The 22,034-nt window shown below is 58.4% G+C and overlaps 1 long non-coding RNA gene across 1 annotated transcript; it reads right to left on the minus strand.

The window, feature by feature from the left end:
* Nucleotides 1–2,700: 2,700 nt before the first annotated feature.
* On the minus strand, nt 2,701–19,924 carry LOC135363179 (uncharacterized). The gene is made up of 3 exons (XR_010408849.1): nt 19,632–19,924; nt 4,144–4,200; nt 2,701–3,148 (listed from the first exon to the last, which is right to left on the minus strand). It is a non-coding gene; the product is annotated as an uncharacterized LOC135363179 (long non-coding RNA).
* Between the last annotated feature and the right edge of the window lie 2,110 nt (nt 19,925–22,034).

Genomic DNA, 22,034 nt, shown 5'->3' on the forward strand with positions numbered 1-22,034 from the left:
CCCTCCTCAACAAGACTGAACTGGGACTTCTACCCGTGGGTGCTTCTGGGTCCTGTCCATCACTCCAAGGCTCCATTCCACCCAGGGAGGTGAAAGACTCAGATCCTTGTGTTTCCCCACTAGACTGCCTGCCAATCAACACATCTGCGCCAGGCCCTGCCCAGTAAGAATGAGGGCTGACGTGGTCGTCTTAGCGCCAACACCGAGTAAGCCATCCCCACGACTAACAGCCCACCAAGGGAACTGAACACAGGCCCACGAGTTCTGCGCACCACTGCCAGCCACCGGTGGGGTCGGCTCCCTGAGAGGCCACCTCGGGCTCCAGAGCGGCCCTCTCCCCCTTGGCACTGTGCACGGTCGGGCCAGAGAGTCCCCTGGGGGCCAGGCACCCTGGTCTCTGCCCACTTCATGCCAGGAGCACACACTCCCTGCCCCAGATGTTAACAGGAAAGGTCCTAACACAGGACCTCATGTCCCCTGGGGGCGGCATCACCAGCGAAGAGGCCCTGCTCTCTGTGGGGAGGTCAGCAGCTAGCAGCAGGCCCTGGCCTCAGACGCCCTGGACTTGAACCCTACCCCACCGCTCAGCATGCTGGGCGAGCCACGTGACCTCCCTATACCTCCCCCGTAAGCTCTCTCCTAGACTGGCTGCAAAGTCAGAGGGATCTGTTCATGACGAGGGCCCGAGACAGCCCCTGCCCCATAGTAAGCGATGGATAAACACTAGCTGCTATCATGAAATGAACTGCTCACAAAAAGCCTGCTCAGAAAGCAAAGGCAAGATGGTTGATGCGCAAGCGGGTGGAGGCAGAGGCAAACACAGTAATCGGCCCCTTCCCCAGCATGAGCCGCTTGGGGCATCCTTCACCTGGCTTTTACAGGAGGAGGCCACCCCAAGGCTCCCCACCCTGGCAGGATGCAGCCCAACTGCATACCTGGCCATGGGCTGAATGCTGTGAGGCCCCAAAGTCCGTATGCGCAAGTCCTTCCCCAGACGGGACGGTGTTAGGAAGAAGGGCCTCAGGTTTAGAGGAAGTCAGGAGGCTGGGGTCCCCTGATGAGATCGGTGCTCCTGAGGAGTCACAAGACAGCCTGTTTCCCCTCTCTAGTCTCCCCCATGTTGGGATACTGTGAGAAGGCAGCTGTCTGCGCCCCGAAGAGAGCCAGGACCCAACCGTGTTGGCCGCCTGACCTGACTTCCGGCCTCCAGGACTAGGAGACCTAACTTTCTGCTGCTCATGCACCATCAACCTGTGGTGCTCTTCGCAGCAGCCCCACGGCCTGAGAGAACAGGAGCCTGCCCGCTCAGCCGAGATGGGCCCCCACCTCTACGGGTGCTGAGGCCCGCCCCCCAGCAACTGCTCAGATGGCAGGTGTCACAGAGGCTCTACCCAGGCCCCAGAGGCGTGGGGCACAGCAGAGGGCAGAGGAATCCGGGGCACCTGCCAACTTGAACAGGCACCCAGGCTGAGGGCACTGCCCGGCCGGGGCGCGCAGGCGGTAATCGGCATAGGATGCGTCAGTCTCGGGGAAACCCGACCCACTCGCAGAAGCCCTAACCAGATTTTCATTTTTAAACTCAAATACTTTGAAGTTCAGCCTATTTTGGAGAAAAACAGTTCAGATTCCAATATGAAAACTGGTCAAAGGAACTAATTCACAGCACTCTCACCTACGAAGACGTGTGATGTTCCAAACATTAGTCAGCTCCCGGGACGGGTTTCTGAAAACTAGACAGGGGGATGAACGCCAGCTCCGTGGTCCCAGCAGGGCAAGCTGAGGCTGCCCGATGCCCTCTTCTCTCCTCTGTTAACAAGGGGCAGTCCCCCTGACCCCCAGAGACCCTGGGAGAGGGAGGCCGTGAGTCCGCCGCGGTGCAGGCCGGCCCCTCTGCCACCAGCTCCCCACGCCTCACTGCCTCACCTCACTGATGCTCACGTGTCACCTTCTCAGTAGGGCATCTGGACGCTCTGACTGAAGATTACGCCCCAGGTCCAGGCTGCTGTCGCCACCTCCCACCTCTGTCTCGACCCAGGGCGCTTGTCTCCTCCCTGCAAGCTCCAGGCCTCCTTACTGACCCAACGTGTAGGTCAGTGCTTGTCCCCCTCACCAGAACACACACTCCAGGCCAGGGACTTCCTGGGGGCACCCCAAGCCCTAAGAGTCTGACCCATCACAGAGGCTCATCAAATACTGGGTTGTTTTACATCATAGACAACCCCAAAAACAAAAAGCAAAGCTACTGAGAGCCGTCTCCAGAAAGGCTACTGAGCACCAGGCACGGGGTACAAGACATGCGCTGATCGCATCCTTGAGTTTATGACCTGGAGGCAGTCATTCCACACCCCAGACTCTGCCCCCTACAGACTCTGAGCCACGTGCAGGTGTCCCGGCGGGGGAGGGGGTGTCATTGGAAGCTGCCGAAGGAGGTGCAGCCTCTGAACGTGCAGTTGGCCTGGCCCCTGAGCTGGAAATGTCCCCCTGGGACAACCGGGGCACACTTAGAAGGGAGACACAGTCCCCTGGGGCCTGGTGCTCACTGTGGGCCTCTCACAGCCAGGCCACAAAAGCCACACACCACACCCTCCACCCAGAGGAGAGAAGCACTCAGCTGGGGACACAAAGAAAAGTCTCCGGCTTCTCCTGCCTGGGAAGGCCTGTGGGCACGTGGATCACAACCTCAAGGTCTTCCAAGGGCACGAGCTCCTGTGGCAAAGAGGACGGAACGCCCGCTAACCCCCCACACCGAGAGGCCTCCAGCCCCTCTCCCTCGCAGCACTGCCCGTCATCTCCTCGCGCCCCCGCCCACCTGCAGGACAGGATGTGTGGCTCTCGCTGACGGACTTCACCAGCCGAGGTCACCGCTCGGGACCGAAGGAGGCTCTGCCGAAGGCTGTGGCTCCTGCTCGGGGCCCGGCGCCTCCTGCGGCTTGCGGCGCTCCTGCCGCTGGCTGTGGTTGCGCAGGACGTGGTGGGCTGTCTCCATGACCACGTCGGTGTTCAGGCTCTCGGCTGCCACGGCCAGGAGCCCGTCATCGTCCTCGCCAGCATCCCAGGCGTCGCTGGTGTTGCTCTCAAACTCCGGGAAGTGCTGAGGCTCTTGGCCTTCATGGGTGTGGCAGGCGCCTTGGGCGCACCCTTGAGCAAGCTGCAAAGCAAAGGCAGACTTCAGCTGTCCCCTCGGAGGCTGGAGCGGACTCACCCCACGACCGGTCAGAAAGGAGCCCATGGATGAAGGGTGCACATTCAAGCTTCCAGTGTCAACTGAGCTGAGGGTGAAGAGCAAGCACAATCCAAAGAGGCATCCGAGAGAGGACTCCTGGGGCACCCAGGGGGCTCAGTCGGTTAAATGTCTGCCTTCGGCTCAGGTTGTGACCCCGGGGTCCTGGGATCGAGCCCCACATCGGACTCCCTGCTCGGTGGGGATTCTGCTTCTCCCTCGCCCCCCTCCCTACCCCCCCACTCTTGTGCCCTCGCTCTCTTTCTCAAATAAATAATCCTAAAAAAAAAAAAAAAACAGAAGAGGATTCCTAGGATTCGGGGGCAGGAAGGAGAGGCTCTCGAGGGGCAGTACCGCTGAGCAGTCTCTGCTCAGTGACAGAAGCCACTCAGGAGGAACCCCAGCACCGCAGTCACGGCATTCACAGGGAGTCCCCAAACCTCACCCGGGCCAGTGCCCGCAAACCTCCTAAGGCAGCAGTGGGGGCGGCGGGGGCAGGAGCGGCTGTCCTTCGGCGTGCAGACGCGACACAGCACCACTAGAGCAAGAGCCCCCGCGGGGGGCCCAGTGACACCCGCCAGCACGGGCGGGGGGCCACACCAGCCCCCTGCGTGGCTCTGGTGGAGGAGCCAGACGCAGGGGCAGAGCGTGCAGTGGAGGGCAAGGGAAGTGAGCTGACCACCGAGAACAGGCCCGGGGCCAGGCCCTCCCGTCAGCTAAGGGGGTGCCAGCTTCGTGCTCTCCTCCACTTTGGGCTGGGCTTCCACCTCTGCCCTTGTCCGGAGGACCAGTCGTGCGAGGCCCTGACGCGTGTCTGCTCGAGGGAAGACCACGCTGCTCCCCTCAGGACCCCGAGGAGGCCGGCGGGTCACCAGGACGCCCAGGCGCGTGCGTGATGCAGCATGACCACAGGCCTCACTTACGTGCCGTGTAACAGTGGGTCGAAGGGGGGGTGCTGGGCGCCGTACACATGCTGGATGCTGTTTAAAAAGAAAGGAAAACCGATTAGCTTCTCTCCGGCTTCCTCAAGAGCCCACACTAACTCGGGAAAAGGACCAGTTCCCAGTAACCTACACGCCTGAGCAGCAACTCTCCCTCAGCTGCCATGGGTCCCGAGGGCCCGTCTGGAAGGGATGAATGGCGCCACCCAGGTCCACGCCACACACAGAACGGGGCATTCAGCCTGCCGGGCAAATGGGCCTCAGCCCGGGGAGCCGCAGCCCTGACCGCATCGGCAGGGCCTCAGGCGCCGCTGCCGACGAGGCTGCTGGGAGCTGGGAGCCACTCAGCATCGCCCAGTTCCAGCAGCCTCTGCTCCCGGACCGTGTGCCAGCGGCAGGACTACGAACTAATGCTGAAATGCCCGTCTGGAAATTCCCATCTGCTGCCATTTCGTCAAAGACAGAATGCAGAATCACAAAAAGAAGATAAATGTGTTTTTTAAAGACTTAATGATTTTATTATAAAAGTTTTCTGGGGGCACCCAGGGCGCTCAGTCAGTTAAGCGTCTGCCTTCAGGTCAGGTCATGATCCCAGGGTCCTGGGATTGAGCCCCACATCGGGCTCCCTGCTCCGCGGGAAGCCTGCTTCTCCCTCTCCCACTGCTGCTCCCCCACTCGTGCCCTCTCTCTCTCTCTCTCTCTCTCTCTCTCCCTCTCTAATTAAGTAAAATCTTTTTAAAAAAGATAAAAATTAAATTTAAAAATAAAGTCTTCTGTTCATCAGAGTAAACTTGGAAAACAGATGGAAACAAAACAGCCCCCGTGGCAGACACCAGGGCGGTCCACTGAGTGGCCGCACCCGCACCCCTTCCTCGGCGGGGGCGTCCAGCCAGGGGAGGCCCTGTGACCCAGCGCAGCTCAGTCACCAGCAGTGTGGGCCCTTCCTCATCTGCCTGGAACACACATGTGAGGCCTAGATGTTCCCCAGCCTCATGCCACCATGAGAAATGAGCAGGAGATATCAACCACCCGAGAACGCGGGCACGGCAGGAAGATGAGAAAGAGCACAGGTCTCGGGGGCACTGCAGCCCTGCCAACACCTTCATCTTAGCCCAGCACCAGAACTATAAGACAGCAAGTGTGTATTATAAGCCAATAGGGTTATGCTGATTTGTTACAGCAGCAGCAGAAAACCAAAAGAGAACAGAATGGTGACAGACAGGTGACAAAGCCATCCTCTTGGCTTATGGAAGCTTAAAGGTCTCTGTGGTTAAGTCAACCTCACTTTTATGCGTTACACGGGGCTCTCCTTTGAGGACTCTACTTAAAAAGGCCCACCCCCAACTGTCTTCGTCCATCCCGGCTGCTATAACAAAAATACCACGCATGTGGCAGCTTATAAACAAAGACATTTATTCCCCACAGTTCTGGAGGCTGGACGTCCAAGATCAAGGTGCTGGCAGATTTGGTATCTGGTGAGGGCCTCAGCTGGTGCCTTCTGCTGCGTCCCCACCCAGCGGAAGAGGCAGGGAAGCTCTCTGGGGTCTCTTTTATAAAGGCTCCAATCCCACCATGGGGGACTCTGGCCTCAGGACCTCCTCACCCCCTCAAAACCCCCACCTCCTAACACCCTCAGTCTGGTGGGTAGGGCTTCCTGTGAGTTTTGGGAGCGCACGAACATTCAGCCCAGCCGACTTACTGAGATGGCATAAATCTCCAACTGTGTCCTAGTTCCACACTTGTGTGGTTTTATTTTTTACCCTTGAGTATTGAGTCACCTAGAATTTATTTTATTTTGCTACAGACTGTAGAAAACATTTTTTTCTTTTGACAGAGAGAGAGAGAGCGATAGCAGGAACACAAGCAGTGGGAGTGGGAGAAGGAGGCTCCCCGCCGAGCAGGGAGCCCGATGTGGGGCTCGATCCCAGGACCCTGATATCATGACCTGAGCCGAAGGCAGACGCTTAAGGATTGAGCCACCCAGGCGCCTGCAGAAAACTTTTTTAAAAAATAATCCACTGCTCCAATGACATTGGTTAAAAACCTATCCTATTCCCTACTGGTTTGCGGACACTGTCTTCAATACGCAGGAGATTACTCTATGCTGGGGCATTTTTTCAGTTTTCCATTCATTCCTCCATGTCTGTGCCTGTGACACAACATTTTAATTACAGAAAATGTTCCCTTTTATATCCTAAAATGTTTCAGCAAAATTTAACGGACATTCGATAGCCCCCACATTGCGACGGGGTTATGAGGAGTACGAGGCAGGCAAAGACAAGCACACTGGACTCCAAACTCGCACGAACCTTTAAGTTTACCTACAAAAATAAAAAAAATGAATTGGCATTTATAATGTTCTTGGACAACAAAAACATGGTAAACTGGAATATTATTCAGTGAAATAGTCATCAGCTAAAAAATAAAGTGCTAGCTCACGCTGTAACACGGAAGAACCTTGAAACCATCACGCTACGCGTGGGAAGCCAGTCATGAAAAAACACCTATTCTGGGGCGCCGGGGTGGCTCAGCCGTTGGGTGTCTGCCTTCGGCTCAGGTCCTGATCCCGGGGTCCTGGGATCGAGCCCCACGTCGGGCTCCCTGCTCCGAGGGAGGCCTGCTTCTCCCTCTCCCACTCCCCCTGCTTGTTCCTGCTCTCACTAACACTCCCTCTCTGTCAAACAAATAAAAATCTTAAAAAAAAAACACCTATGATCTCACTGACATGAAATGTCTAGAAGGGAGACAGAAGGGAGACTAGTGGTTGCCTGGGTGGAGGATGGGAGACTGGGGTGACAGCAGAAGACTACAGGGCTTCTTCCTGAGGGGACAAACATATTCTAACGTTGACTGTGGCGACGGATACACCGCAGTACCACTGACTTTCACCCCTTAAATGAGGGAATGGTGTTGTACGTGAATTTTAATGGGTGAACTATTATTATATGTGAGTCTCAATGAAGATGTAAGTTTTTAAAGGCAGCACAGTTTCCACCTGGTTCTCTTGGGTTCTCCCTTGGAACCCAGCCACCAGGCTTTGAAGAAGCCCACATGTAAGCACTAGAACCAACAGCTTCAAGGGGGTGTCCCAGCTGATGACGGCCGGCATCAACCTCGACAGGCATGAGTCACCAGCCTTCTTCTGATTTCCCTCCCAGCCTCTGAACCTTCCCAGTGACACCATGGAAAAGAGACCAGTCTGACCCACAGAATCCAGGAGGGTTTGGGGGTTTGTTGTCATTGTTGGAAAGAAAGAGTATCAGCCCACGGAGGTCATGCACAACCCCTCTGTCGTGGTCCCTTTCCAGAAATCTCTTGGAGGCTTCCCCGACCTTGGTAGGTTTCCTGTTTTAAGAAGCAAAGGGCCTGGGTAATTGCTCTAGGCTTTAGCTTCCTCGTCTCGGAAATGGGAATAAGAACGTGTAAGAAATGAGACAGCCATAAATGGCAGCAGCTTGACTACCGCCAAGTGACCTACAGACAGCATTCACCGGTACTATGCACCTACCTTGCTGGCTTGCACCCTTCCCTTATGTCTCAGTACACGAATAGGGCTCAAAACCAGCAGGCAGTGGGCCTCTGCCCTCTATGTGCAAGGCATTTCCATGGGTCTTGCAGTGTTACCACAAGCTGCAGGCCCCTTGCCTCCCAGGAAAGCGCCAGTGCATTAATTCTTCATGGGCACACCACTTGTGTTTATTGAGCAGAAAATGTTCCAGCAAAGTTCAAGCTCAGACTAAAAGGCATCTCATTTTATCTTATTAAAATTGCATTTTTATCTGGTCTTGCATAGCCAAAAAGAAAAACAGGCTTCATCTAAAGCCATTTTAAAAGAATAAGTAGCACATCATGAAATCTTTCTTTAAAAAATATGTTCACCAATAAACTTTTTAATGAATTGTACTGCTTAAAAACACCACAGTAACTCATTGCTTTAAAGAGGACCCCAGTGATTCCTCACAAAAAGCAGATACACACGACATAATGCCACTTCTAGGCACACGCCATGAAAACCCCTTGTGTAAGGACGCAGGAGGCAGGTTCAGCGATGTCGCTAACGCTAAAAAGAAAAAAAAAATTAAGAAAAACTTTTATCCATCATCAACTGAAGAATGAATTCACATTATCCCTTTGTCCATTATCAACTGAGTAACAAATAAAGGAACAAATGAGGAACATACACCTATAATGGAATACTAACCACAATGAAAACGAAGGAACTACAAGAACCAAGATCGGTGAACTTACAAGCCTACCACTGAAGAGTAACTTGAATATGCACAGTATGATGTCATCTATAAAAAGTTTTTAAAACGAGAAAATGAAACTATCTACCGTGTCGGATACATACATGGTGGTCAAAACTCCCAGCTCATGATGGTGATGAAAACAAACGGAGAATAGGATGGGAGCGGAGGGCTGGGGGTGGAGGGGACTCTGGGGCCGGGAAGAGGATGCAATGGCTTCAACTCCGAAGAGCCAAAGTGCTCAAACAGTCCCGAGGCCCATCGGTGGGTGACCAGGCACACGCCGGAATATACCGTCAGCTTCCAACAAGGAATGAAGGGCTGACAGCCGCTCCCACGTGGAAGAAGCCTGGAAACATCATGCGCAGTGAAAGGAACCAGTCACGAAGACCACATTCATATGATCCCACACACATGAATAAGCACATGTCCAGAATAAGCAAGTCTACAGAAACAGAAAGCAGATGAGTGGCAGCCAGGGGCTGGGGAGGAGGGACTGGGGAGTCACGGCTGGTGAGGCAAATGCTCTAAAATTGACTATGGTGATGATCGTCCAACTCCACAGACTAAAAACACTGAACTGTACACTTTAAGTGAGTGAAATAGAGGACAGGTAAATGACGTCTCCACAAAGATGCTGAAAGGAAGGGAGGAAAGGGGGGGGAGGGAGGGAGGGAGGGAGGGAGGGGGAGAGGCGGAAGAAGCAGGAGGGTCTCCTCCCTGACCGGGTGTCCGGGAAGGTGGCTGTGCCGCGGGGGGTGAAGGCTGGAGCAAGGCAGCCCTTCTGCACCAGCCACCCGGCTGGCCTTTAAACAGGTCCGAGTCTACCTCTGCAGCCCCGAATGACAGAAGTCCCTAATGCCACCAGCCCAGAACAAAACATTTTAGTAGCTTCAAGTGAAGATGACAGACATGATATCACCCCTGAACTAAGACCACGAAACTTCAGAAGGATTCATTGGTTATCAGCAGGCCAACAGTGGGGACCACAGCTACATTTTCTGGGCGGGCGGGTCTCCATCCTGTATATAGTATACGTAGTGTATAGCGTTAGCGACCACACAACTGGGTGGCCGGGAAGGACTCTCAGATGGAAGAACAAATGCACGAGAACTCACGATGAGTCATGGACCCAACCCTGTGGCCCCACAGAGGTTCCCATCCAGCTGAGAGGGAGGCGCCCAGACCAAGGACCGCACCACACAGGGCAGCCCAGGGACAGGCAGGTGGAGAGATGCCCCCCAGGATGGCGCCCGGAAGAGGACCCCCCGACAATAGCCCCTGAGTTCTCAACAGAGCACACCCCTCCTGCATGAGGCACAGGGAGTCACCCCTGCAACGCCCCCACCAGGAAGGGGAAGGCAGGCGACAGAGACAGTAAAGCTGAGATTCACCACAAGCAGGAGGTGGGAGCGAGGGGCGCCCCAGGCAGAGGGGGTCACAGGTGAGGGCAGGCTGGAGACACGGGTCAGCTGGGGGAGGCCCACAGAAGAGAGACGGGGGCCCCTGAACAATCACCGCTGGCTCCTCAGGACTCTGCTCCACCACCTTTACAACTCGGGCAGGGAAAGTATAATAAAAACCAGAATCTAAGGCTGTCTGAGTGCCCACTTGTGGATGGCCAAGTGCTCAAGCCTGGTCCCCCTTGGAGAGCACCCTTCATTCGGAAGACACTGGCTGAGCACCTGCTGCAGGCAGCGGCACCAGAGCTGGAGAGACGCCAGGGAGCCAGGGACACAGGGACAACCCCTGCCCGCCCCCGGCTCCCACGATGGCAGGCGATCATCTGAACACAGGTGAGCAGAGCAGCGGGAGAAGCAAGAGGGCGATTCTCTCCCGCGTGTCCTGGCAAACATGTCTCTGGTCTAACTAGGACGCCCCACCACCAAGGCCCTGGCTCGGCAACAAAACTGACGAGCCAGGAACCAGGATGGCTCTCTGTTCCTCAGTGAAAGGCTGGAGTAGCAGGGCTGCTTTCAGCCCTGAGACAGTGAAGCGTGAGAGGAAGGGTAAGTACGGAAAAGAAGTGTCCTAAGCACCTAAAAGGAAACCAAGAACCTATGCCGGCATTTAGGATGAAGTGCTCGCCCGCAGCTCGGGCGCGGGGCATCAGTGGGCAGGTCGGGAGCCCCCGCCGCGGCCACCACCTCCCCAGCCACCAGCCTCCCCGGCCGGGGTCACAAACCATGCTGCGCCCCCTCTGCGCTCAACATGCTTTTCTGAAATATGAACTCAATTGGCGACTGATTTACCATTAGGCTCGCTCTAACACACAGCGATGTTCCCCAGGTTTATAAAATATTCAGAAGAAGTAAGTTTTCCAAGGAAATTAACTTTAGAGGGCTTCAGAGGAAAATGCGTGAAACACCACTATCACCACAGCAAACAATTCCATCGTCCCTCCACCCACAGCAGAGTCTGGAGCTCTCGGCCCCCGCGGAGCCAGCTGCAGGCACACGTGGCCCCACGGACCCAGACCGGAGCACCTCTCGAGCTGTCCCAGCAATGACTCCCGCACCGCGCCACCCCACCCGGCATTGCCGCTCAGCCTGTCCCACACACTCTTGGCCGTCCAGTGCCCCCACGGGGCCAGAGCTCCCCGTGAAAGGGACAGGATTTGTCTCCTGTCATGCTCCTTGGGGCCCCCAGAACCCAGCAGAGACTCGGGCAGCTGTTGAGTCGGTCAGCAGGTTGCTCCATGGACAGTCTCTTGGAATAGATCTTGGAAATGAGCATGTTTACAATAAAGTGCTCCTCCACATGAGAAGAGGAACGTGTGAACTCACAGATACAGGGGACAGGCTGGTGGCTGCCTGATGTGGGGGGAGTCAGGCAAAAGGGTGAAGGTGGGCAGGAGGCACAAAATTAAATAAGTCCTGGGGAAGTGATGTGGGCAGCACGGTGACTACAGTTAGTAACACGGTGTCGCAGACTTGACCGCAGCTGACAGAGAAGACCTCACAAGTTCTCACCAGAAGAAAAGCAATCTGAACCTTGTGTGGTGGTGGAGGTTAAGGACAGGCTGTGGTGATCATCTCACAAGATATACACGTATCAAATCATTACACTGTCGCCCAAAACTCCTACAATGTTCTACGTCCACGAGACCTCAACCCAGACAAAAGTGATGGGTGTGTATTATGGAAAACAGAAGATACGATGAGTAGGAAGAAAGGAGGCTTTGGAATCAGCAGGGAAAGTGTACAGCGTGGTGGCCAGCCACCCCCAAGTCCCACCTTCCCTCAATCCTCCTGCCCTCGTCTGACCTCCAGACGCACCTCGTCCAGCCCTCCCGACCTTGCTCTCCATCCCCCCATGCCACCGCACCCCCTTTCCTGCCGGCCTGTCCAGGGGCTCCTCAGACTGTTCTGCACATTCCTGACCTCCACACCCCACAGCCGAGGCCCCAGCCCTGCCTTCTTCCCACTTCACGGGAAACCACGCTCTTTCCTGATGCTCCTGACCGTCTCTAGGTAAAGGGTTCTCAAACCGCTGCCTCTGGGGCACCACTGGCAACTCAGCCACACGCTCCCCTCCTCACATTAACGGGTCCACTACGGAAGTCAGCTCTGCCCCAGTTGCCACACCTCATGCCCACTTCTCACAGTGTCCAGCCCCGGGACAACCCCCACGGATCAGGCAGAAGACTAACGAGCACACCCTGCCTCCTGCACCCCCTCACGCCCCTCTGCCACCAGCAGCTCCTGGCCCTCCTGGGCCGCCAACGTCTGTGGCGTCAAAACCCACCTGCTATCCCCACCACCCTGGATCGGGGCTCGGTCTCTCCTCCTGCCCAGGTCACCAACTCCCTCCATGACCTAATCTCCATGAATGGCAATCCAGGAGCCCAAGGGCCCCCCTCCACTCCCCCTGAAGCATGCCACCCGCATTCAGCCAATCTCCACATCCTCCTAAACCCTGAACCACTTCCCACAGCTCCACCCTCCCCTCTGTCACTGTCCCACGCGGCTGCCTCTGGTTCTGGTCTCGGCTCTGCCAGTCGGGGGACAGCTTCACTCCCCAGTTCAAAGTCTGCAAGGTCTTCCTGTCGCCCTTGGGGAACAACTGGAACCCTCCCTGTTCCTCTCCCGCCCCTCCCCTCACCAACACCCCCGCTTGGGGCCAGCGCTGGCCTCCAGCCCACCCCGTCTGAACGCCCAGCCCCCTCGGTCAGGTCCCTGCTAGCCACGCTCTTCTCTCCTGTTCACCTTTTCCTCGGCCGGGCCTTCATGCAGCCACTCGGCTGCCACACAGGCCAGCCCCGGGCCCTGTCTACAGAACACCCCCACAACCATGTACGGACCTATAGGAACGGACGGTCCTTCAAGGTCCAGTTTGAGGTCACCCCCACCCTCCTCCACCAGCATCTCCCTTCCCTCGCCCACCCTGCCCCAGGAACTGGGAGCGCCCCCCAGACTGCCCTGCAGGAGCCCAGGCCAGCAAACTTTAGGGCCTGTTGTGCACACAGAAGGCATCCAATAAATGCTTGAGACATTTAATGCTTCTTTGTTATACAAATATTTGAATGATCGAGCCTTTTACACGTGAAGGAGTTAAGTTCCACAGGACAGAGCACACTCTCTCAGAACCCAACAGGAGAGCGCCCTCTGATCAGCTCCTGCATTTCCCTGGCCTGACCCATCCCAACTGAGCCACTGAAAATCAGGCCGGTCTCTGAATCCACATTTGGTCTGGAAATAAAACGCCACACAGCTCTAGTGAGTGGTTTTGGAACAGAAAACTAATCCAAGAAAGAGCACAATCCTAAAGAGAAAACAAAACGGGGCCCAGAGCCACGCCACGGCGGCCCGACCCGAGGCACTACCAGCTCGCCCGGCAGATGGCCCGGCAGACGGCTACCGTCGGCGGAGGCAGGCTTATGTGCTCCTTCCCCACCCCATCAAACTGCCCAGCGCCCCCGACAGGAGGAGGAAAATGCTTTTCTCCTCCCAGAGCCGGCCTGAATTCTGAAAGCAGCGTGGCCAGAGGCCCCCTTTAGATCCCCACGCCGACAGCCCAACACATCGTCCCACCAACTGGCTGGCCTCACCCCCTGCAAACAAGTTCACTGGAAAAACTAGAGAACCCCGTGTATCAACACCCTCAAACGGACTGCCCCCTGCCTCCAATGTTCACAGTGGCGCCGAGGGACCCGTCCCCTTTCCAAGACCCTGCCCTTTGCCCTGCTCTCCACGCACATCATGCCCAGTGCCCCGTGACATTCCCAGTCACCCTGCGGAGGGCTTTCCGTGAAGGATCAGGAGCTCATCCAGAAGACAGGAATTAAGCGCTGTTTGTCTCCCCTGGGCATAAGCCTTAGAGCCAGCAAGGCTTATTCTTTTAGTTTAGTACAAAGGTTCACTGAAAGAAGGGTCATTTCAAAACTGGAGCAAGGTATACGCGGGAACAGGTGGAGAGCTGCTCCATGGCACATTTGAGAAGCGTACCGAGGGGGGCTGGCCACGAGCAGCATGGCCAAGCTCAAGTGCAGAGGCTGTGTGAGAAGGAAGACAGCAGACGACAGACATGCCAGCCGGGGCAGTGGGCACACACCAGCGCCGGCGAACTCCAGACCCCCAGAGGATGGATGCCAGGACGGGCAAGAACACCCAGGAGGGTCCCCAGGGAACAGAGCTAATGCCGTCGGGGACCCAGAAGTGTACAGCTCTGCCCTGAACTAGCATGCCTGGGCTCAGAGGCGGCTCACTCGCTTAGGAGCCGCGGGCCTGGGACAGACGCAAGCTCGGCAGCACCGTCTGGGCAGACGGGAGCACGCTCGGGCAGGGCTGCCACAGGGCCTGGTGTGCGGGCTCCCCGGCCGGCTGTGCGAGCCCCGGCAACAGCATCTGCAGCCCTTAATTCACGTGACTGCAGGCGGTCCACACTGTTCTAACCACTGACGACCACGGGCACCTACCTCTGTGACCCTCAGCACTCAGGCTGGAATTGCCATGTTAACCCCCAGAAAAGAGGAAACAGCATTTCAGAATGGGGGAACACAAAGACTAGGGATACTCAAAATGAAAGTCCCCCAAGCCCAGGGCCCCAAAGACGGGAAGAACCCAGGCTGCCCCATTCCCTCTGGGCCTCCCAACCCCTCCGCCTCTGGCCTGTGGAGGGAATATCAGGGTGAAATTAGAAGAAGCTGTTCCTCTCCTCCTGAAGAACCCCCACGCTGTGCAAATCCAAGCGCACGGGAACCGCGTTCCTGACCCCCAGGCCAGAGGAGCCGGGCGAGGGCCGAGCCCAGGGGCCAGCAGTGGGAGCCAGCTCTGCCACCCACCCACAGCCCAGGCTTCCGGGTCTGCAAACCCCCGGCCGCAGGGAGGGCCGACGGAGCGGCGCGTGTCAGGACCCCGGCAGGAGAGAAGCAGTCTCGAGCGTGCAGTGTCACAACAAGGCCCACAGTGCCTCGTCCGGGGTGTGGCACAAAACCCTGCCCCAGGACGTCTGTCCACAGCCTCGCTCGGCATTGTCTGCGCTCCCAGGGCCCGGCACAGGGCCATCCCGACACCCGGCTGTCTGCAGGACCCCCCTGGCGGACCCGTGCTGCACCCCGAAGGGCCTGCAGGGCCAGACTCCAAACTGCACACGTCTGAGCACCAGGAAGCTGAGGAGCGGTTAGAGACAGAGCTGCTGGAAAGGCCGGGGCGGGGCGGGTGTCCCATACTGGCCCCTGTCACTGCGCCACCGTCCTCCTCCGTGCTGCACGCAGGCAGGGCTGGCCCAGGGCAGTCTGGGGAACAGAGAAACAGACGTAGGCTCCCAGGGCACTTTGACTCGTTCCCACCCATGACCTCCGACCATGTCTTCACAGCCCTCGGGGAATGGAATACTTGCCCCTGCTCTCAGTTTAAAAAAAAAAAAAAAAAGTTTAATCAAAATCATCAGGGATTTATTTATTTTAATCATTTCTGTCCTCACTTAAGATTAACCCCTAAGAGTCTAGACTTGCTACATTAGACAAATATGTAAAAGAGAAAAAACATGATTCACATCAAGTTCATTTTTCAAAATGTTTCCAGACCAGCTAAAAAGGCATTTAGTAACATCAAACAGGACCACCAAGAAACACACAAGCAAGAGGAACTGTGTGCATAGTAAACCACCCCCACCCCCACCCCCGGTGCTTCCAAGGCGCTGGCACAGTAAGACCAACTCCACTTACAGACGGAGCCCAGAGAGACCCGCTCGCACAGGACACAAAGACCCACCCGAGAGACTCCCGGGCTCCTCGCAACACGGGAAGAGAGGAATAAACAGGCACTCCGTCCAAACAGCCACTTCAAAAATACAAGCAAGGAAACAAACAGGTTTCTGAAAACGCAAGAGCAAGCTGGTCAGGGCAGCAGATCCGAGCTTCCGGAAAAAGAGGCAGGGCCTCCACCTGGTTCCTGGACCCAAGGAGACAGGAGGAAGAGCCCTCCCAGTGCTGTTCCAGTCCTTCGGGACTAAATGCACTTTGCAGAGGTGGGCGGTGAGGGGCCAGCCCACCCGGGAAGACGGAAGCAGGTGCCCTGTCCACATTCAAGGGCAAGACTCTGCAGGGTCAGGTGCACAACCCTTCCCATCCAACATCCCTCCCGCACATTCCTCCAACCTTCCTCCTCCCACCTCAGGGTTTTTCTGTGGCTGCTCTAACGGTCCTCCACACACAGCCTGAAACACACTTATTATCTTAAAGTCTGGAGGTCAGAGTCCAAGGCAGTTCTCACGGGACTAAAGTGTAGGTGTTGGCCACTGCACTCATTTCTGGACGCTCTGGGGAGAGTCCACGTCCTGCTCATGCAGGCTGTTGGCAGAATCCAGTTTCCTGCGGTTGTAGGACCGAGGTTCCCGCCGGCTGCAAGCAGAAGGCCACTCCAAATGCTGGAGGCCACCGCACCCCCCGGCTCATGGCCCCCGCCTCCACTTTCAGAGCCAGCGACAAGACAAGCGTTCATCTGCTGTTGATTCTGACCACTTTTAAGCGCTCACTCCATTCTACTGGACCCACCAGGCCACCCAGGAAAAGGTACCACCTCAGGGTCAGCAGATCTGCACCTTCCACTCTTTGGCCATGTGGTCTGGTTCCAGGTTCCAGGGATAAGGATGCAGACATCTTTGGGGTTCATCATTCTGCAACCACGCCCCATCCCTCCGGCCAGAAACCTGGTGATCGCCACCCTTCAGTGCTTCGTGGCGGCCCTTTTCTATGGCCTTCCGAGCCCTGCCCGCCTCCCACCCCTCTTCTCACAAGGCTCCCCTCCTGCCGTCCTCCTCCCCAGCCCCAGGGTCCCCGCAGCACCCTTCCCCTGCCAGGAGTGCTCTGACGCCCACCCCGCATCTCCGCATCTGTGCATCTCTGTGGGCTGGCTCCCTCTCCACCTACAGGTCTCAGGTCAGGCATGACCTCTTCTGGAAAGGCATGGCCTTCCATTGACGCAGGGTCCTGTGCTTCTGCCAACGCCCCCAGATGATGACCTTCGAAGAACATACCAATGTGCTTACCGTCTCCCTCACCCCAGCAGCCTCTGAGAGCCACATCTCTTGGCTCAGCATTCAGCACGGGACCTGGCACACAGAATACGTTCTGAACGAATGAACTGTCCCCCCAACAAGTCCTCCCCTCAGCTGATGAGTGATGGCGGCCTGTTACAATGACGGTGGAGCTCATGTCTCACCGGCTCGGAGACTCCTCGGGCTGTGACCGCTGGAAGCTGAAAGCTGTCGGAGCCACAACACCGTGAGCTGTCTTCTCCTCCAGCTCCACCCCAAGCACCCACAGCCTTGCCGATTCAATCTGGGCCCTTCCTGCCTCCATCCCGCTCACAAAGGTCGCCCTCCACAGGCCCCACCGCCCGAACGGCCTCCTGTGCACAGCGCTCGCGGCCCCGGCGGACCCACGCCGGAGGGCCGCCTGCGCTCGCACCGCGGTGGGCGGTGACTTCGTCCTGCCACTGACAGCTGAGTGTGGCAAGAGTGCCACCCACAACTGCAGAGGGCAGCCGCCCCTCGGAGCCAAGTGGGTCACTGGCCCAAGAGAGAACCAGCCCCAGAGAGTCACAGACTGAACGCGTCCTGATCCCCACCACCCGCCCTCTGATTCTTGCAGCACCACCGTCCTCTCTCACCGGGACGTTCACCACAGCCTCCGAACTGGTCTCCCTGCGTCCGTCCTTCCCTCCCAGCCCCTAACCTGCCATCCACCCAGAGGCCAAAGGGATCCTGCCTCACCTCTGCCAAGACCATCCAAAGCGCTCCCCCATCAGAATAAGAGACCGAAAGCCCACGTCTTTCCACTGTGACCACAAGGCCCGCCCCACCAGCTTCCGGACCTCATGCCCCAGGACTCTCCCCCTCCTCCCTTGGCTCCAGTCACCAGGCCCCCCGCTCTTCTCGAGCACACCGCTGTCGCTCCCAACCGGGGACTTTCCACTGGCCCTCTGCCCAGACCACTGTCCTCCCAGCCACCCAGGGGGCCTGTTCGCTCCCCTCCTGTGAGTCCTGCTCAAATGTTACCTCCTCTGTGAGACCTTCTCTGGCCACCTTATCACCGGGAAACCCTCCCCAATCCACACGCCTCCCAATCCCAATTCTCTGCTTGAGGTTTCAATAACAGGATAACAGTTCCCACCTTCTCGGGGGTAACTCTCTTCTTAACTTAGTCATGGTCTCTATTCTCTGCCCCTCCAGCTCCGCTGTAAGCTCTGAGACAGCACTGGTTCTGATCTGTTTTGTTCACTGGTGTATCTCTAGCCCCTGGAACTGTTATTGGCACCAAGAGTTGCTTAAACAAATATCTACTGAATGAATGAATTTTCAAACTCTCAAAGCTCCTCCAAGAGGCCCTCTCTCGTGCTCATCAAAGAGAATCGGACCAGACCGAACAAATATGTGCCTGGAGATCTCAGCCACTTAGGTCTCATCCAGCTTCAGCAGGTTACACTGGCAGAAACTGATGGCCCCAGGGGTGACATGACCTGGTGAAAGTCACACAGAGTTTAATAGAAAAAAAAAGGCTGAAACCCAGACCACAGAACCAAGTCAGAGGTGCTTCCACCACATCACACATCCTGCTTCATCCAGAAGTTTCTAAGAAAGCCCCAGCCAAATAGACAACCTAAGGACCAGCGTGAATAGAGGAGGGGGGGCTACTGGCAAGACCACCTCTCGTGCAGTGTGAGACCCTGGCCAAATCACCTACTAGAGATACACCAGTGACACAGTTTTTCTGGTAAGACTCCATAATTTAAAAGATGATGGCAGGGCGCCTGGGTGGCTCAGTCAGTTAAGCGACTGCCTTCGGCTCAGGTCATGATCCTGGAGTCCTGGGATCGAGTCCCGCATCGGGCTCCCTGCTCGGCAGGGAGTCTGCTTCTCCCTCTGACCCTCCCCCCCTCATGCTCTCTCTCTTTCTCTCTCAAATAAATAAATAAAATCTTTAAAAAAGAAAAAGAAACCTTGACATCCGTTTCTCTCTAATCTAAGTTCGCCAGGCACTGTCCACGCACTGTCTTCACCTTCCCCGGGGCGCGGGCCGGGGATCAGCCGCACGCTGATCAGGACTTTGGAGCCGAACAGCTTCCAGGGTGCACCCGGGTCATTGCACGCACTTCATTTTTTCTTTAATTTCTTTTTCTTAATTCGCTTCCTGCTGCGGACTCAAGAAAGGAGTTGGTTTTGCGGCCGGAAGGTGGGGTACGTGGAAATTCACAGGGAGGCTCAAATCCACCGGAGCGAGTCCTCGAGCTCGAGGCCAAGCGCAGCCGAGCGCGGGAGGGACAAGAAGGCCATTCAAGTGGGTCCCACCGCCGCGCCCCCCGGAGAGGCGATCGCTCGGCCAGCGCAGCCCGCGCGGCCAGCGGGCCAGGTCCGCACTCCCCGAACCCTTCGCAGCGCGACCCGAGTCGGTCCCCTTGGGCTTCCCAGGGCGCGCAGGAGTGTCACCGAGGAGAGCCTGCCGAGGAGTGTCACCGAGGAGAGCCTGCCGAGGAGTGTCACCGAGGAGAGCCTGCGGCCTCGGAAAGCCTCGCGACCAGCTGCTCCTCCTCCCTTCAAGCCTCGGTCTGCGCGCAGCCCCCGTCACCGCCCAGACCCTGCGCTCGAGCCCCCGGCCCCCCAACGTCCCTCTCGTCCCCAGCAGCCCTCCCCAGACCCCCGACTCCACCCGCAGCCCCGCGGGCCCACGCGCCCGCCCGACCTCTGAGCCCTGACCCCGACCGGCCTCCCCGTAACACCCACCTGCCCGGGACTTCGCCGTTGCTGCGCCTCCAGAACCACTTCCGGGCCCCGTCGCCGGCCACGGCCCCTCCTCCTCCCTCAGGCCCGCGGCCCGACACCTCGAGCGGGGCCGGCCAGGCCCGGTGGCCCTTTCCTGCACCCCGAGCGGCCCCTCAGCGGCCCCCGGACGCCCGAGCCCAGCGCCCAGAGGCTCTTCCGCCTGCTCCCGGAAGTCCCGCCTCCGCGCGCCCGGAAGTCCCGCCTCCACCCAGGCGCGCCGGACGCAAGGCGCGCGGGTGACGGCATTAAGGGGCGACGCCAGGGAGGGGTGTGGCGGCTGCGGTGCGGGCGGCGGGGGTCCGTGTGTCGGCGGATGGCTGGGGCCCCAGTCCGACTCTGTGCTCTGCTGCCGGGCGAGGCGGCGGGAGGGTCCGGGGCGCGCGGAGGCAGCGAGGGGCAGCGGGGTCAGCGGAGCGGGGGGGGGGGGGGGGGGGCGCCTGGGGGTCGCGGAACCCGGCGCAGGAAGCCCCCGGCAGGGTTTTTAAAGAGTCGGCACGAAGCGGAGCGGAGGGAGAGTCCGTCTACACTGGTGGGGCGCCGGGCGGCTCCGTCGGCCCGCCGTCTGCCTTGGACTCGGGTCGTGACCCCAGAGCCCAGAGGCTCTTCCGCCTGCTCCCGGAAGTCCCGCCTCCGCGCGCCCGGAAGTCACGCCTCCGCCCAGGCGCGCCGACGCAAGGCGCGGGCGTGACGGCATTCAAGGGCAACGCCGGGGAGGGGGTGTGGCGGCTGCGGTGCGGGCGGCGGGGGTCCGTGTGTCGGCGGCTGGCTGGGGCCCCCGTCCGGCTCTGTGCTCTGCCGCCGGGCGAGGCGGCGGGAGGGTCCGGGGCACGCGGAGGCAGCGAGGGGCAGCGGGGTCGGCGGGGGGTGGGGGGGGGCGGGGGCGCCTGGGGGTCGCGGAACCCGGCGCAGGAAGCCCCCGGCAGGGTTTTCGAAGAGTCGGCACGAAACGGAGCGGAGAGAGTCAGTCTACACTGGTGGGGCGCCGGGCCGCTCTGTCGGCCCGCCGTCTGCCTTGGACTCGGGTCATGACCCCATAGCCCAGAGGCTCTTCCGCCTGCTCCCGGAAGTCCCACCTCCGCGCGCCCGGAAATCCCGCCTCCGCCCAGGCGCGCCGGACGCAAGGCGCGTGCGTGACGGCATTGAAGGGCGACGCCGGGGACCGGGTGTGGCGGCTGCGGTGCGGGCGGCGGGGGTCCGTGTGGTGGCGGCTGGCTGGGGCCCCCGTCCGGCTCTGTGCTCTGCCGCCGGGCGAGGCGGCGGGAGGGCCCGGGGCGCGCGGAGGCAGCGAGGGGCAGCGGGGTCGGCGGAGCGGGGGGGGGGGGCGCCTGGGGGTCGCGGAACCCGGCGCAGGAAGCCCCCGGCAGGGTTTTCAAAGAGTCGGCACGAAGCGGAGCGGAGGGAGAGTCCGTCTACACGGGTGGGGCGCCGGGCGGCTCCGTCGGCCCGCCGTCTGCCTTGGACTCGGGTCGTGACCCCAGGGCCCTGGGCTCGAGCCCCGCATCGGGCCCCCCGCTCGGCGGGGAGACTCTGCTTCCCCCTCCGCCTGCCCCTTCCCGGCTGGTGCCCTCGCTCGCTCGACAGCTCGCTCGAGTGAGTGAAATCTTTGAAAAGAGCGAGTCTGCGTTGGTTACGTGGTGAAATGACAGCTGCTGAAGTTATGTTTCGGTGTTTTGATGTTTGCTTCTTTTAACTCGACGTAGCCAACGAAGATGTGGGGTGACGTGCGTGACTGGCGCTGGATTTCTCTTGGTCGCGGACCCGGACCGAGAAGCCAGGTCCTGGCCTTTCCCGACTGCAGGACAGTCTAACTTCGGGAGTCCGTGGACGCACCTCCGCCAGTTCTCTCGTGAGACAAGAATTGGGCTGCATGTGTACGTTTGCCCGTGCCCCTCGCTTACTGATGGGTAGCACTGATGGAGTTCTTGCCCCACGCAAGGTCTGCGCCGGGTTCTTTACATGCAGTACGGCAGCCGTATGCCCACCACCCCCAAAGGCCGCCCCTCCCGGAAGAGCAGAATGGCTCGCTCACCTCGCGGACACCGAATTTTATGCCCTTTCCACAGGTCCTTGCGCCCACCCTGCAACACTTACCTGACTGTTTTTATGATCTCTGTGTCCACAGGTAGCTTGTGAGATCCTGCTCAGTGGGGCCGAGGTCTTCTGCCTCTGCAAGTGTGTGTTGGATGAATGACAACCATGGGAACTCTCCAGGGACCCCCTTTTGTCACCATAGAAACTCCAGGAATCTTCTCTTTGGTGTGATCTTAATGGATCCTTGGTGATCCCCAGCTGACATACCCTCACTAGATCCTCAGCGCTCCTTAGTTGCATAGCCTGATGAGCTCTTCCGGGATCCTGTCCTTA

This window comes from Mirounga angustirostris, unplaced genomic scaffold (genome assembly GCF_029215605.1).
Source record: "Mirounga angustirostris isolate CCGP_5_RB_7025 unplaced genomic scaffold, mMirAng1.0.hap1 SCAF_48, whole genome shotgun sequence".
Classification (NCBI taxonomy): Eukaryota; Metazoa; Chordata; class Mammalia; order Carnivora; family Phocidae; genus Mirounga; species Mirounga angustirostris.